At 41.4% G+C, this 18,364-nt stretch overlaps 1 protein-coding gene across 5 annotated transcripts in view; it reads left to right on the top strand.

The window, feature by feature from the left end:
* Window positions 1–18,364, top strand: part of greb1l (GREB1 like retinoic acid receptor coactivator) — a 200,191-nt gene that overhangs the window by 33,097 nt on the left and 148,730 nt on the right. For 2 of the 5 annotated variants that reach the window (XM_062980457.1, XM_062980456.1), the window contains exon 2: window positions 7,892–8,083. The exons of the other annotated variants lie outside the window; for them this stretch is intronic. The gene's annotated coding sequence lies outside the window, so the exon portion shown is untranslated. The remainder of the gene's footprint in view (window positions 1–7,891; window positions 8,084–18,364) is intronic. 5 annotated transcript variants of the gene reach the window in all.

Here is an 18,364-nt window from a genome sequence, read left to right as displayed (position 1 = left end):
CTCCCGGCCTGTGCGCCCCGGCCCCGCCTCTCACGTTGCGTGAGAGGCGGGGTCGGGGTGAGCTGCGTGGGAGGCGGGGCCAGGGTTGGCCCTGCCTCCCACGCAGCTCAGCCTCGCCCGTCTGGCCTTTACCAGGCGGGCCGACTGCACCGAAGGTCCCTGCAGGCCGCGATCGCGGCCTGCAGGGACCTCCGGTGCAGTCGGCCTGCCTGGAAAAGCCCAGGCCGCGCAGGGCGGGAGGCAAGGCCCCGTCTGGGCGGAGCCCTGCCTCCCGGCCTGTGCGCCCCGGCCCCGCCTCTCACGTTGCGTGAGAGGCGGGGTCGGGGTGAGCTGCGTGGGAGGCGGGGCCAGGGTTGGCCCTGCCTCCCACGCAGCTCAGCCTCGCCCGTCTGGCCTTTACCAGGCGGGCCGACTGCACCGAAGGTCCCTGCAGGCCGCGATCGCGGCCTGCAGGGACCTCCGGTGCAGTCGGCCTGCCTGGAAAAGCCCAGGCCGCGCAGGGCGGGAGGCAAGGCCCCGTCTGGGCGGAGCCCTGCCTCCCGGCCTGTGCGCCCCGGCCCCGCCTCTCACGTTGCGTGAGAGGCGGGGTCGGGGTGAGCTGCGTGGGAGGCGGGGCCAGGGTTGGCCCTGCCTCCCACGCAGCTCAGCCTCGCCCGTCTGGCCTTTACCAGGCGGGCCGACTGCACCGAAGGTCCCTGCAGGCCGCGATCGCGGCCTGCAGGGACCTCCAGTGCAGTCGGCCTGCCTGGAAAAGCCCAGGCCGCGCGGGGCGGGAGGCAAGGCCCCGTCTGGGCGGAGCCCTGCCTCCCGGCCTGTGCGCCCCGGCCCCGCCTCTCACGCTGGGTGAGAGGCAGGGTCGGGGTGAGCTGCGCGGGAGGCGGGGCCAGCCCTGGCCCCGCCTCCCGCGCTGCTCGCCGTGACCCCGCCTCCCACGCTACGTGAGAGGCGGGGCCAGGGAGCAGGAGGCGGGGCCCGCCGGCGCCGCGGTAGGCGTGGCCATGTGCCTCCCGCGGCACATGGCCACGCCTCCCGCGGCGCCGGTGGGGGGGGGCGCAATTTCCCCCCTCGCTTTACATATAAATTTATCTCCGGCCGGCCCTGGATGTCAGTATTAATATACTATGTCAGTGTCTATAATAAAAGCTTAATTTTTAAGGAATAAGTTCTAGTGATTCCATGTCATTAAAAGGAAGTTCTATGACTTCTGGCATACATTGTTATATGCTTTTTCATTTTTTCCCCAAACAACAGTGTGTATTTGAAGTGGAGTTAAAGCTTTTTGTAAAATTAAGGGACACTTGCACTTTGAGCTGTTATAGGAATGTCTGAAACTAGCCATCCTCTCATGGCTAGTTTCAGATATTCTTGTAAGATATCAAAATAAATGACAGAAGCAATGAATTACAGGGTTACTGTCAGTTCTCCGGGCTGTATGGCCATGTTCCAGAAGCATTCTCTCCTGATGTTTAACCCACATCTATGGTAGGCATCCTCAGAGGTTGCGAGATCTGTTGGGAACTAGGCAAGTGGGGTTTATATATCTGTGGAAAGTCCAGGATGGGAGAAAGAACTGTCTGCCTGAGGCAAATGTCAATATAGAGAAGTCAGCCATAGCAGGGCACTTGCTGAACCAACTTGGACACAGCATATTATTTGAGAACACAGAAATGCTGGACCACTCTAACAACCACCATGTCAGACTACACAGAGAAGCCCTTGAAATCCACAAGCATGTGGACAATTTCAACAGAAAGGAGAAAACCATGAAAATGAACAAAATCTGGCTACCAGTATTAAAAAAAACTATAAAATCAGGAGAATAAAGAACAACATTCGGAAGACAGGGGAATTCCAGACAAGAAACAATCAGGGCCAACTAATACCTCCCAACAAAGGTTCCCCCAGGCAGGAAGCAGCCAGGCTTTGAAGCTGCAAGGCTATTCAATGCCAGTCAAGGTGGGCAATTGCAACATTCACACTTGCCTCAAGCAGACAAGAGTTCTTTCTCCCTATATCTGTGGACATTTCACAGATATATAAACCCCACTTGCCTAGTTTCCAACAGACCTCACAACCTCTGAGGATGCCTGCCATAGATGTGGACAACAAGTTAAACATGAGCCAACAATGTGATGCGGCAGCTAAAAAAGCCAACGGGATTCTGGCCTGCATAAATAGGGGTATAGCATCTAGATCCAGGGAAGTCATGCTCCCCCTCTATTCTGCCTTGGTCAGACCACACCTGGAATACTGTGTCCAATTTTGGGCACCGCAGTTGAAGGGAGATGTTGACAAGCTGGAAAGCGTCCAGAGGAGGGCAACTAAAATGATTAAGGGTCTGGAGAACAAGCCCTATGAGGAGAGGCTTAAAGAACTGGGCATGTTTAGCCTGCAGAAGAGAAGGCTGAGAGGAGACATGATAGCCATGTACAAATACGTGAGGGGAAGTCATAGGGAGGAGGGAGCAAGCTTGTTTTCTGCTGCCCTGCAGACTAGGACGCGGAACAATGGCTTCAAACTACAGGAAAGGAGATTCCACCTGAACATCAGGAAGAACTTCCTCACTGTGAGAGCTGTTCGGCAGTGGAACTCTCTTCCCCGGACTGTGGTGGAGGCTCCTTTTTTGGAGGCTTTTAAGCAGAGGCTGGATGGCCATCTGTCGGGGGTGCTTTGAATGCGATTTCATGCTTCTTAGCAGGGGGTTGGACTGGATGGCCCATGAGGTCTCTTCCAACTCTACTATTCTATGATTCTATGATTCTATGATGTGAACGAAACATCAGGAGAGAATGCTTCTGGAACATGGCCATACAGTCTGGAAAACTCACAGCAACCTAGTGATTCCAGCCATGAAAGCCTTTGACAACACAATGAATTACAGTTTTTGCATTCTTGGGTTATGAAACATTGATAAAAATACATTCTAGCCCACATGTTTGAAATGAATCCAGACAACAGTATATTTGACTTCAGTGTTAAGTGCCCAAAGCCTGAAATATGCTTTAGTCATTTTATTTGTATACTTCAAAAAAATACACAGCTAGCGTTCATTAGGGATGTGAACAGTTCAGCTAATCTCAATTCTTCTTGTAAACCTCACCATTTGAAAACAATAACTTTGTTTTCTTACAGTAAATCAGAAGGAACCAGAGGAAATAACATGTAGTAAAAGACTTATGCCTTCTTTGGCGTGTTGCTTAGTAACAGAAAATGCCTCTTAAGCTTATTTTTGTAGTGGGAGGGGTGAAACCTAGAATCAGTGACCATCTGTCCTGAGTTGGTTGGGTTGCTATTGAATTGGCTTTTGTCTCTTGTAAACAATTGGTTCTCTTTAGGGCCCATATACAATTCCAAATAAAACTGATGGTATAGCTTTGCTTGCCCCTGCCGAATAGCTGTATTTTGATGGCACTGATGACAATAATAAAAATAAAAATAACCACTTTGTAATGACAGTGGTAATGTCACTAATGGAATAATTGAGCTTTCCCTCTGTTGCTGCCTTTGTAAGAAAGAGAGAAAAAGAAAGAAGCCAATTGGCATCCCCTGGGGAACAAACTCTAATCTACAGGTTCATGATATAATAAAAAATGAAGCATGTAGACATAATTAAAAATTCATTTTTGAGATCAATCACAGTAATTTATATTTAGCTAGGTGTTTCAGTCTCCAGCACATTATAAATATGACAGCCTAGCACTGAATGTAAATCATACTGTGTTTATTTGTATTGCTGTTATTTTGACAGCTAGCTAAATTGCTGTGATTGATCTCAGAAGTGAAATTTTAATTATGTTAACACTCTCTAATTTTATTATTTCATCTAAAGTTTCCAAATACGTAGGTGTGTGCGTGTGTGCTTTCAAGTTGCCTGTCACTTATGGCAGCCTCATGAATTTCAAAGGGATTTCTTAGACAAGGAATACTCAGAGATAGTTTTTCCAGGTCCTTCTTCGGAAATATAGCTTACAGCACTTGGTATTTATTGCTGGTCTCCTATCCAATTACAAACCAGGAATCATAGGAAGGAGTTTTGGAGAAGTCTGCTGAAACAAAAAATAAAACAATACTGACATTCTTTGTCTCTCGGTTCAGTATCTATGAGTTGTTCATGTTTAAATCTGCAATTCCATGAGCTACTCCCATATTTATTAATATGTTGTTAAGAAATACCTTCCTGTTTATTTTAAGAAAGTCTCAAGATACGTTGTCTCCTTGGCTAGGATCCACCACAGCCCTTCTGCTTAGATCAGTAGTTTCCAACCTTCTTTTGACCAGGGACCACTTTGACCAGGGACCGCTCTCCAACATTAGTGCCAAAAGGGTTACAAATCAATTTTTGGTCAAATGTGGATTTGGTTTGGATATTTGGGGTGCTGATTCAGAAAGGTCAATTGAATAGACCACATCAGCTCTAGTTTCTGATACAGAACATATGCCATCTAATAGTCGCCATCTGCTCACCCACGGAAAACCATATTTCATAATCTAGAGTTGATGTGGTCTATCCAATGCAGTGGTTAGCTCTGTGGAAAGCAGCAGTAATAAAATTATTAAAATAAAATAAATAAATAAAGAGGAAGGGGGTCCGCAGACCGGATTTTTGTTTGTGCGACCTACTGCTGGGCCGTGGCCCACAGGTTGAGAATCACTGGCTTAGATCCTGCCATTCCACCAGGATGAGTTGCTGTTCATAACTCTACCATTCCACTTCACTTGCTCCAGGGCTCTAAGAAACCATTTGGCACAGATCTTTCTGTGTGTTTGTGCCACTGAAGTCTGCTGTGGGAGTGGAGGATATGCAAATCCCAATTCCATTGGCATTGAATATTGAACTACCAGGACATCTTTTCAATCAGCCCACTAAGTACTGTAGCTACCATTCTTATGAGAAGGCCTTGTACATTTTGATTTTTGCCAGAGGTTACACTAGTGACCTTGGGCAGACTTTTTAAACTTTAAGAGCCTCTGCTCCCCTGCTTTTAAACACCATGGCTTGTGGGTACAGGAAGGCTTCATTCTTTGAGTATGTTGTTATTTTTCTGGCTGATATACTAAGGGCCCTTCCACACAGCCATATAACCCAGAATGTCAAGGCTGAAAATCCCACAATATCTGCTTTGAACTGGGATATCTGAGTCCACACTGCCATATATTCCAGTTCAAAGCAGATATTGTGGGATTTTCGGCCTTGATATTCTGGGTTATATGGCTGTGTGGAAGGGCCCTAAGAGTTGTCAGAAGGCTTTGCTCTCCTTCCCCAGTATCTTGCTCATTAAGTCTCCACATAAAGATGTCATTTTATTAATTCTGTTGGGATCATTGCATACATTGGTTATGATTTGGTAATGTAATTCACAGGCTTGCTGATTATGGAATGATTGGGAAGCTAACACTGGAGAAAGCAGTCATATTTGGGCTTGATAATGGGAGTGGGGACTGAGCCTGGAATCCTTCTTAGCTGTCATTCAGATTTCCTTTCAAAGTCCAAGGACCTGCTGAGAAAAACAAAAAGCCAATGAAAGCTGACTATATTCCAACCTAAATCCTGTAGCATCTGAAATGATGTCCTTACTATCTGTGCATTCTTAGTCTTCAACATGCTCGCCCGGTTACTAAGGTAACTGATTTTTAGAGGTTTTACATCTTCATTGTCAAGTATTTCCTACATGCATTGTGGCTACTTTCAAATTAGGGCAATTTGAACAATGTCCTTTGAATGAGGGCTAAAACAGAAAAAAGGAATAAAATGGAAATTGATGTAATGAATCAATCCCATTCTCTTTTCATCAGCTAAGGTACTTAAAAAACAAAACTAGGTAAAGAAACTATTCTCTTTTTTCCTTCCCTCTTGCACTCTCATTTTTTCTCTCCTATTTGAAGCAATCTGGATGAGGAATCTCACATTGCAATAGCTTAATATTAGCTAACAAGCAAATCTCTTTATGTGTCTGCAGAGAATTAAAATTTGGGGTTGGATAATTCCAAATGAGCATTTAAATGTAATATTTTTTTAAACACCCCTTTGACTGTATATTTATGTAGCATTATTCTAGCTACAACATAATTTGTCCTCACAGATATTTAGGATGAATGCTAGAATCACAAAATTGTGGCACTTAGAGGCCTCCCATGGAAGGATACATAGCTAAAGCATTTCTGAGTGCGATGGCCATCCAATTTCTGTTTAAAGGCCTCCAGAGAAGGAGAGGCCACCATCCTCTGGAGCAGTCCAGTTCATTGTTGAACAGTTCTTACTATTAGGAAGACTTACCTAATATATAGGTACATACTTTTTCTCACAATTTTAACCTTTGCTTCATCTTCTATTTGGCATCCCTTCAGATATTCAAAGATAGGTATCTTGGTGTATCTGAATCTTCTTTTTTTTCCAAGCCAAATATATACACACCCAAGCCATTTATCATAGGGCTTAGTTTCCAGTCTTGATTATCTTCCTCTGAACACATGCCAGCTCATCAGTATTCCATATTGAACTTGGCTCAGTTCACCAGTTGAGATATATGGTTGGCACTATTATTTCCCTATTTGAATTCTGGCTATTTGTATTCTTTTTAGGTGATTTTTTTCTTATTCTGTTTCTTATATATGCCTCTTTTAAATTCCAACTCATTTGAAAGTTCTTTACACGTCTGTGGTTTTATTTCTCATTGAAATTATCTGCAATAGTGCCTTCAGTATTGTGCCTTTAGGAAAAAGCCATAAATCATGAACTCTTTTCTTTCATCACTTTCTTTATCGTTGGATTTAATCCAGTCTTTCCCTACACTTGCAGAAACCAGTTTTCTCAAACGCTGAGATAGGTATCCAACCTCATTTGGTTTTTCCTTTTATTTATATAACAAATCGCAAGAGGATGTGAGCACTCCCATCTGAAGATCCCACTACTTTTAACATTGACCAGTGCTTCCCTCTTGGTTAGGATCAGGTCCAAAGGTAGTTTTTTGTTACTTTCGCCAACTTTGCAACAGTTGTCAGAACAAGCGAATAATTTGTTGGTACAGTAGAGTCTCACTTATCCAACACTCACTTATCCAATGTTCTGGATTATCCAACGCATTTTTGTAGTCAATGTTTTCAATACATCGTGATATTTTGGTGCTAAATTTGTAAATACAGTAAGTACAACATAACATTACTGTGTACTGAACTACTTTTTCTGTTAAATTTGTTGTATAACATGATGTTTTGGTGCTTAATTTGTAAAATCATAACCTAATTTGATGTTTAATAGGCTTTTCCTTAATCCCTCCTTATTCAACATATTCACTTATCCAACGTTCTGCCAGCCCGTTTATGTTGGATAAGTGAGACTCTACTGTACTTACACTACTGTAGCAATATTGAATGACTGAGGATGGTGCAATATCGCTGCCTTGCGGCGTTTTAATTTTTGTATACTTTTTATGATGTTTTAATTGTTTTGTTTTATAGTATACTTGTTGCTGGCCCTCGTGGCAGAATGTAAGCCGCTCTGAGTCCCCTCGGGGAGAAGGGCAGGGTATAAATGCATGTAATAAATAAATAATAAATTACATTTTGGCAGGATTTAACTTTAAATACATGAGGAAATTAAGAATGTACTGAACATTTTCATACAAACCAATACTGAACAATGTTTTGAATACATAGCATTCATAAATGAGAGATTGAGAGCTATATCTCATTTAAGGTTACAACTGGAGGATAATGTGTTAATTTATGTTTGGTAAAACATTGGGGATCATTGCATTGCCTGTTGTATGTGCATGACAATATGTGCCTTCGTTTCACCTGCTGACTTATAGCAATACTGTGGGTTTAATAGGGTATTTTTAAGGCAGGGAATACTCAGAGGTGATTTTTGCCAGCTCCTTTCTCTGAAATATAGGTGGTCTCTCATCCAAGTACTGCAAGTTGCTTCTGGTATGAGATAATTGGCCGTCTGCAAGGATATTGCCCAGGGGACGCCCAGATACCATCATTGTGGGAGACTCCTCTCATGTCCCTGCATGGAGCTGGAGCTGATAGAAGGCGCTTATCTGCACACTCTCCAGGTTGGATTCGAATCAACAACCTTCAGGTCAGCAACCCAACCTTTAAGTCATCAGTCCTGCCAGCACAAGGGTCTAACCCACTGCGTCATCGGGGGCAGTTTTTCAAGTCACTCCTAACATGAAAAAAAAATTCCCAAGTACTAACCAGGGATGAACTAATATATATTGTAACTCAAATGTGGGTTTGGTCTTATCTACACATACTAGAGTGAACAATGCAGATCAGAAATTGCTACATGCAGCGATTAAAACAACTGATCCACTGGAGATAACAGTACAGCATTTGCCTTTAGTTAGTGTACTGTGTGAGTCATAATAGATGTTTGCAGGCATATATTTTGCATGCATAATATTGGTAGTCCTTACTTTTAAGACTTCTGGTGCTTACGTCTAAGGCTTGTCTAGCAAAGTACTGTCCTATATACCCCTGAGTAGACACTCAGAGGCTTGCCTTGCTTACTTTTGAGTAGACATGTTACTCTCTCCTGCTACAGAGCTTGGTATGTGAAGAGCTATTTGAAAATAATGCTGAGTGATTCAGACTTGTTTTGTTTATGAGATGCCAAAGCCTTGCTATCTTGCTTCTACAAAGGCTCAAACTTAGGATTTTAGGCATTTCACTCCTGCTTTTGGTCCTACTCAGATATGAAGCAAGGCTTCTGAAGTCTCTTCTACTTTGAATCTGGCCCTTGAGTTGAAAAAGTTTTTCTGTGTGGGTTGCAGATGAAGGGAGCAACAGTGTTTGAAATGTAAACGAACATCCCATTCTATAGAGATGTTTTTTTCTGGGAGTATGGCACGACATCCTTATCTGTTGACTTGATATCCCTAATTTTTTTACCGCAACTCAACCCCCAGAAGTGTTGATGAGGTTCTCTAGGTCCTCCAGTGCAAGTCTGTTGCATCCTTCCCTGGAAGTATAATCAAAGTAGGTTCACTATTATCCATGGTTTCTGATATCCTTAGAGGTTCTTGGAACATTTCCCCCACAGATACGAGAGTCATGCTGTCTTGTTATATCAATCATCTACATAAAGCCTGGCTTCTCATAGCCATTGTGCAGAATTTAAGTTACTGGCAACTCTAATATTCAAATTGCCTTAATCTCCTCAACTGTTGATTTTTGCAGATAGTTAGTGCTTAGATGATGCTGGTTTTTCTAGCAAATTATGAGCAAATGGATGAAGGAGAGAGAACTGATAATGATATGTTTAAATTAGACCACATTAAAAAAGTAAGTTAAATATATTATTCTATTAACATCAATATCAGCACCAATTAAATAATTTTTAAAATGCCACTATAATAATAAATAAATAAGCTATAAAACACTGGGAGTCCCCAGTGGCGCAGTGGGTTAAACCGCTGAGCTGCTATACTCTGACCAAAAGGTTGGCAGTTCAAATCCAGGGAGCGGAGTGAGCTCTCGCTGTTAGCCCCAGCTTCTGCCAAGCTAGCAGTTCAAAAACATGCAGACATGAGTAGATCAATAGTTACCACTCCAATGGAAAGGTAATGGTGCTCCATGTAGTCATACCGGCCTTCGGTTTAGAAATGGAGATGAGCACCAACCCCCAGAGTCGGACACAAATAGACTTAATGTAAAAGGAAAGCCTTTACCTTTACCTAAAACATTAAAAAGGCCATTACATCTATTTAAAAAGAGTTTAAAAATAGATGTAATGATTTAAAGATCATAATAGGCAGTTGGTTTCTGATGTCCCGTCTTACTAGAAAACCAGCTGGCTGTTGGCAGAAGGATAAGAGGGACAAGGGAGTTCCATGATTTGGAAGGGAATCTGTATCTAGGAATGACCATAGAATGATGGGACATCCTCCCAACTGCTGCCCAAGGAGAAAAAGGGTAGCAAGAATGGTCAGTTTTTCCTGTTGCAAGAAGCGTCTCAGCCCCTACTCCCGTGGATCCAGACATCAATGGGGGTTCAAGTCCCATTATATACAATGGCATAGTAAAAGGATGAGATCAGAATTCCCTGGTTGGATTTTCTTTTTGGAATATTTTCTAACTATAGTTGGTTGAATCTATGGATGCAGAATCCGTGTATATAGGGGGCTGACTGCACTTAGTTTTCAGATAATAAAAGATTATTCACACAAAGATCCAAGACTTAGCAGATCTCAGAAGCAATGTTTTACCTGTAAATTATTAATTGCTTTAGTACCTTTTTATCTTTTGTAACAATGAGCCAGAATGGTCTCACTATATTGTCTGTAATCACGAGGTTGTAATTCACCACCTCTCAGAATCATGTTGTTTTCCTATGGTATTATTGCAAAACCCTAGCAGTGGGGAACACTCATGTTTTTTAAAAAACTGATGTGATTCCTATCACTTCAACCCGATGCTCAGTATTCTAGTTGCCTTTTTGTACAGACTGAATTCTTGATGCTTGCCATCTGTTAGAAAATCATTGGTGTTGGCAATCAGTTTGAACATGATCATTTAACTTTCTGTTTTACTGTTTATATTCACTTAGGAAGCCGCTAATCACAGATTTTCTGTGAGGACAGCTGCCTCAAATCTGTTTAAGAAATTATATCTATATTTGAAATTGTAATTTTGAACTTTCCCGTGAAATCAAATTCTGGAATCAAAGAGATAGTGTATGTTCAAAGACAAACATCCTTATTATCTGTCCCAAATAATACAAATGCCAAGTGTACTATTTTAATAAAACATAAAGTAAAAATTCCTTCCATTCTTTGGGAATGGAAGGATTCAGCCTGCCTTGAACTGGCCATCTGGATGGAAGGCTGTTTGATTTCTCAAGACTTTGTCCAACCACTAATCTCTTCTACACCATTCTGAGAGCTAATGTCTTAAGTAGTAACATCTGTTGATACGGATATTTCCAGGTGGCACACATAAATGTATATATTCAATTCTATGCTAGTTCTTAAGGCATGTAAGATTTCTCTGAATCCCTTAGGGATCATTAACTAAAGGCACTTATTTCAGTCTTCTTTCTAGAATTTTCACCTCCCAAGTATACATTGCACTTATACAAAATGGAAGGTGAATATATAGAGAATATATCCCACCTGATTGATAGTCCTGTATTTTTGACACACATTTTGCTTGAATGACATTTCTCTGCCTGTATTTTACGTTACATCTGCGTCTCCTTATCTATTTCCCTGTATTGCCATTCACTGGTTCTGTGAGACATTTAGTCTTTGGAACATTTCACCACTTTAAAGGAGTGACTGATCTGAGTTGCTTAGTTTACTATGAGAAGAACTAATTATAAGCAGGAGAATTTGTGGGCTATAACTGTTGATAATCATAAACTATAAAGATGCTGTCATATGGTCCCTCAAAACAAGAAAGATGGAGTTGATTTGTATTTGACAACCAAGGTCCCATCTACACTGTTATTATAATGCAGACTGAACTATATTATGTGGTCATATAATCCAAAGCAATGCAGTTAAAGTGCATTATATGGGACTACACTGACCATATAATGCAGTTCAGTCTACATTTTAATAGCAGTGTAGATGGAGCCTAACTTGCTTATAAAACACTATAATCCCAGTTCAATATATAATTGCAATTTCTTGGGATAGTTCACTCTTTATAGGTGTACAAAAGCAAAGTGGGAGAAGGAAGTAAGTTCTGGAAACATGCAAACATATCACCCAAATCAGGTTTCTACTTCAGATGTTTTGAATTATAATTCCTCTACCATAGCAAACCCATGAAAGTTGTAGTTCAAAACATTTGGAGTGCCAACAAATTCCTCCAGCCAAAGCTGTAGCCAAGGGAAAAATGTAGGGGTTCAAATCAGCCCCAAAAAAATTCAGGTAAAAAAAAAACCAGGTTTACTCATGAATTTTAACTTGTTAAACAAATCCCCATGCCAAGTCTGTGAGAAGCAAAATTAGAGCCCCTACAGAACTGCAAACATGATCTCAACCAAGTTTTTATTGTTCACACTATCTTTACCTACAATTCTACCAAATTAGCAATAGCTGACATAGTAGAAGTGACCAAGTTGGTGGTAGACCAACTTGGTCACTTCTACTATGTCAGCTATTGCTAATTGGTCACTTCTACTATGTCAGCTATTGCAGCCAGCAGGCAAAGCCTAAAACGGGCTGGAGGGGGGGTGTTGACCTGAATTGCAGGTGAATACTGTGGAAACGGTGGTGTCTACCACTGGTTCATCTTATCCAAGCCCTGCCAAAGTAGCCATGGGACAGGAGCAAAGAGAAGATGCTGGGTCATTTTTAGATTTTGATCTTTATATGAACAAGACTGTTTCTGATGACCAAGTGAAAGCTCAATTAGTGCAGTATCCACAGACTCCATCACCAGGATATGTATTTCTGTAAATAAGAATATATGTATTTCTGTACATAAGAATAATTCACAGTGGAAAGCATCTTGATGTAGCCCATAATCATGATGAAGGAAATCAGAAGAAAGCAGAAGTAAACAGAAAGAAACTTCTGCCAATCATGGAAACAATTGTCCTTTGTGTCTGACAAGAACAGGCTTTAAGAGGAAGCAATGATTCAGGACCTGTTACCTGTGAAGAACCTTTGCACAATTATGGTAATTTTAGGGCCTTGTTGAGATCTCCTGACAGATCAGGAGACAATGACCTGAAAAGTCATCTTGGAAAAATAGTTTCAAACCCTCCTGAATTTTTTTTCTGGCTACGGGCCTGCCTCTAGCACAAAGTCAATTCATTATCTGCACCGAGCCCTGGAAATGAGTTCTTCAATACAGCTGAAACTTTCCTCAAAGTCAGTATCTGGTCAGTGGCCAACTTTAGAAGGCAGGGCTGACATTTCAGCTCTTCATACAGCTTTGGCCCATGGACTTTAGCCTGACTTTCATGTGTTTTGGCAGCTTAGAATACATCACTGTAACATCAATAAGCCAAAAAACATGTCATGAGTTGCATGGGATAGAAGCAACTTGCTATTCACATGCAACAATATTACATGAATTGTGCTGTGGCTGCAATAAAGGATTAAGCAGACAACATCTGGCATATGCCCGATCTTCTCCACTGTAGGTAACAATTAAAAGGTGATTCTTTAGTTTACTTTTCCCCCTGGTTAGGTTTATCTGAGTATCTCTTCGATCATCAGGGGAGGCCCTCCTGTCGCCACTGCCTGCATCCCAGACCCGCCTGGTGGGAACAAGGGAGAGGGCCTTTTCTGCTGTGGCCCCCCGTTTATGGAACTCACTGCCCATCGAAATTAGGCAAGCTCCCACTCTTTTAGCCTTCAGGAAAGATTTAAAAACCTGGCTTTTCCGATGTGCTTTCGGAGAGTAACTATTACACACTTCTTTTGTTACTCCCCCAACATCTATCCTCTAGATTGTTTTTTATCTTATGTCCCTGTTCTCCGTGATTGTATTCTTATCCTTTTCTCACCCCAAGTTTTAACTAAGTGTTTCATGCGGCCCGCCCTGTTATATATTGTGTTGCATTGTACATGATTTTATTGTATTGTTTAATTGTATTATGATATGTTGTTTTATATTTTGCTATATTGTACTGTTCTGGGCATGGCCCCATGTAAGCCGCCCCGAGTCCCCGTTGGGGAGATGGTGGCGGGGTATAAATAAAGTTTTATTATTATTATTATTATCTTGTAGAGTTAATCAGAATGTAGATTAAAGAGTTCATCTTAATTCTGCTTACCATAAGAAATTGGAGAGATAAACAGCAGTTCTGAATATTTGCTCATAGTAAAGATATGCGTCCTTGTCTATAGTATCTCAAAGTTATTTTAGATGTGCTTCCAAACTTCTTCTTCTTATGTTTATTTATATCCCGCTTTTTCTCTCCACAACTAAAAATATTACAATACAATTTAAAATAGGCAAATATACAACTATTAAAACCACATTAAATGCCATTCATATTAAAACAATTCAGTTTAAAACCATTTCCCCTCATTTGGCTGTCCCCCTTTGTTTAGTCAACTGAAGGAAGATTGCAACTTTGTCTGGACTTGTTGAGTGACAATTACTGCATATAGTAGGAGATATTAAGAAAATGGGGGCTTGTTGTACTCATTGGGGATTTTTCTATGTAGCCATTCTGTATCCTGAGTAGACTGGTTCAAATCTGGCAAATTTTACATGAAACTTTTTTCCTTGTGCAAATTGAAAGTTAGGGAATATGGACAGTTCCTTTTTAATTTTTATTTTGTAAATGATACCACATAGAACTAATAGGACAGTGCTCAATGTAATGTACCCTAAAGATTCATAAAGGTGGCATGGACAATACTGCAAGCCAAGCCTAGACTATTTGAAGACTCTGAAGATGCCCTGTGCTATTTATTTTATTTATTTATTTCCAGAATTTATACCCCGCCCTTCTCACCCGGGGGGACTCAGGGCGGCTTACACAGTTGACAACATTTAATGCCAAGAACATAATAATAAAACAAAAAACAGTACATATAATCAATTAAAACTATAAAAATACATCATTAAAATACATTATAAAAATTAAAACATAAGTAAATTAGATCCATTTGTCTAAAAACCTCATGCTTCAGCCTTCAATCGGACCATGTCGACGTTATCATATTACTCGTTAAAAGCTTGTGCACACAGCCATGTTTTCACAGCCTTTCTGAAACCCAGAAGAGTTGGGGCTTGTCGGATATTTGTGGGGAGGGTGTTCCACAGCCGGGGAGCCACCACCGAGAAGGCCCTGTCCCTCATTCCCACCAACCGCGCCTGCGAGGCAGGTGGGACCGAGAGCAGGGCCTCTCCAGATGATCTTGGGGATCTAGCTGGCTCATATGAGGAGATACGTTCGGATAAGTAAATTGGGCCAGAACCGTTTAGGGCTTTATAGGTCAAGACTTTGAATTGGGCTCAGTAGCATATCGGCAGCCAGTGGAGCTGGCTTAGCAGGGGGTGGTACGCTCCCTGTATGCCGCCCCAGTTATAAGCCTGGCTGCCGCCCGTTGTACTAGTTGGAGCTTCCGGGCCATCTTCAAAGGCAACCCCACGTAGAGAGCGTTGCAGTAATCCAAACGAGCTGTAACCAGAGCGTGGACCACCGTGGCCAAGTCAGACCTCCCAAGGAACGGGCGCAGCTGGCGCACAAGTCTCAGTTGCGTGAATGCTCCCCTGGCCACCGCCGAGACCTGGGGCTCCAGGCTCAGCGATGAGTCCAGGATCACACCCAGACTGTGCTAGTGCAACTGCTAGGGCTTGTACTTTCCATGTGCTTGTGTAAGGAAATCTCATATATGCTTCCTAGTGTTACAACATTTTCTCATACTCCTGGGTGTTGCCTAAGCACAGTTTCTACATGCCCCCCACCCCACCCACAGGTTGTCTATCTCTAACATCTCTGTAAATCCACGCTGTTATACCAGTAGCTTTTAATATGGTCATTTCCACTTATCTGAAGAGTAGATACCTTGGTATATTTTGCCTACTTTCTGCTCTTTCCAATTGACCATTTTTCTCCTTCTGGAAAATAAAAAAGGTATTTAGGAAGTTTAGAGACCACTTGCCAACCATTTCTGGAACAAGTGGATTGGAATAAACTGAGAGAGTGGGATAAATGCCTGATTGATGTCTCTATGGAGCCCATAAAATAAGGAGAAAATATGAAGATGCTGCAGATGAGAAAACCAGGCATGGACATGGAGAGATCATTGCCTCTAAAGAGATTATTAAAGTATTTCAGTAACTTCTTGGCATACTTTGAAGTTGTGCCTTCAGACAATTCAGTACTTTGAAAAGTTTACCAGCAGTGTTTAGTGTTTTCCTGTTGAGTTTCTTTGGTGCATTTTATGTGATTTATGAAGCCGTAAGACATTCCTTGAGATAGGGAATTCTGTGGGTGGTAAGGGTAATCACCATGGACAACAAATATTGGTGTAGAAAACCTGTTTCTGACTAATCTGATTTCTTGTATCATAATGAATGAGATTTAACCAGGACTCCCATTAGCTGTTATTATGCGGGCAAATATATTTTGGTTGTTCATGTGAATTTTATGTAGTTTTTAGGATCTGGAAGTCATGGACAGAAGGTGGATGACTATGTACTGGAAGATCTCAAGCTGATTTGCAGTAGATGGTCACAAATTACATGCCAGACCATGGCACATTGACAAACAATAATTGCCAGTCCCCTACATCCAATAGCTTGAGAAGTGATGCTTTACAGTACTTTTTCCTCCTTCAAGACTTGTTAAGTTACAAAATCCATTTAATCTGCCATCTTTAGTTATAATGGCTGAGTTTTTGCTTCCTTACTTTCTGGTATATTATTGTCACAATGTGCCACGATCTTGGTTATTCTGCCGCTTGCGTCCTCAACCACTTGTTTCCAACAATGGGGACGTGGCTGGCAACACAGCGTTTTGGCGATGCTGCGTAGCTACGGGAAGGGGTGACCAGCTGGTTGAGGCAGAATTTAGTGGGGAAGGAGTTGCAAAGCTCATTCATTGCTATGGTAAGTGCCTAGATTTGAATGGCGACTATGTGAGATGTGGTATTTGGGTGTGGCTTTCAACTGCATATGGTAAATGTTTTCTCCTATACTTTGTTGGTTTTTAATTCCAAACCGTAATCTACTTTCTGGATAACCCTCGTATTATCGGGCTTGCTTGTGTAGACATAACAGGAGACCTTGCATTTCACAAGTAACTGGCATCTTCCAATAGTTATGCCAGAAAGAGACATCAGCAGGAGCATGTGATTCTATGTATCCAAAGAAATTACCTTCACAGTATAGTATCTGGAAATGTTTGTGAGCCAGTACCAGTCAGCATAGGCAAGTTGCCCTCCAGAGGTTTAGACTGTAACTCTCCAAATCTCTAACCAGCACGGGCAATGTTCAGACACAGATCTGTACTGCAAAATATCTTGGAGAGTACTAGTTTGGTTTAGTGGTTTGAGTACTGGACTACTATTCTGGAGACCAGGATTTGAATCTCTTGTCAGTTATGAAAACTCATTCAACGACCAGCCAGTTTACCAGCTGTTAGGATTTCTGGGAGTTGAAAGCCAAAAACATCTGGGGACCGCAGGTTGAGAACCACTGTCTTAGAGGAAAGACAAAGCTAAACCCCTCTGAACAAATATTGCCAAAAAATTCATGGTAACCCTCTTTAGGGTCATAATGAATTGGACAACTTGAGGACCCATAACAACAACAAAAACAACAACATAGCCAGTTTGCCCATGCTGTATATTCAGTATAGATCACCCATTTAGTTTTGAGTAGCTTCTCATCTACTACCATGTTCTCTTTTATCTTCTAATCCCATAGGAGCCATGTTCTTCAAGTAGTTTTGCTTCTGGGATGACTTCCAACTTAGAATCTTTTTTCAGATTTTTAAATAGAAATGTGTGGATACAATTAGGAAATGGTTATAGGCATATATTTTACTGTTGTGACTCAGATAGCATACTTTTCTGTTCTCGATTAAATTAGTGCATCCGAAGCCATTGTTTTGTCTATCTCAGAAGGGAAGCAAGAAATGGACAGAGAGGAAAATTACGGGCTTCCTTCACTTTTCTGTAATGATTATGAAATACATTGATTTTATTTGATACAATATGATGTGATAATTTTGTATTCTGAAAATGCGTTATTGCTCATTTTTTCTTAGGATTTTTCTATATGCTTTCTCTTTCCTTGCAAATTTAGTCTTTTATAAATAAATGACATTTCAAGCTCTGTCTTTCCTTTTTTTTTAAAGGTAGTAATAGTTGGTGTATTGATTTTAAAACAGTGTATGTAACACATTTCAGGTTCTTGAAATGAAAAAGTAGGAGAAATATAGTTTTCTTCATCCCCATGCCAAGCAATGAAGCATTTGTTGAAATCATGTTCTAAGATGTTTTATAGCAGTAAAAGAAATAAGCAATTTCCTCAACTTTCCTTTTTTTAAATGTATGGGGGCTATAAAAATTGTTAATGCAGGTGATGTTGCCTTCTGTTGTGTGACACTAATTGGAAACGGATCACTGCCGTTTATGAGGCACTTACCCTTTTGGGAGCACAATAAATGATTCTGCTCTGAGTGATGCTTCCTCATTGATTTCCTACCTCTTTGCACCAAAAGAAATGGGTAGAAGAATCAAAGACAAACATGGAGTTGATTTTGAAGTTGACATAATTTCTATAGGTTGTGAATGTGTGTGTTTGCTGAAGGAGAGGTAAACATTACAGAAGTTTACTTCCTTCGTTATCATAGTTGTTTTCTGGACTGTACTGGTCAACATCTTCTTTCAGATCATTTCATCCAACTTCATCTTTGATTTGTTTCTATTTC

This window comes from Anolis carolinensis, chromosome 4 (assembly GCF_035594765.1).
Source record: "Anolis carolinensis isolate JA03-04 chromosome 4, rAnoCar3.1.pri, whole genome shotgun sequence".
Lineage (NCBI taxonomy): Eukaryota > Metazoa > Chordata > Lepidosauria > Squamata > Dactyloidae > Anolis > Anolis carolinensis.
This window is presented reverse-complemented; position numbering and strand designations above follow the sequence as displayed.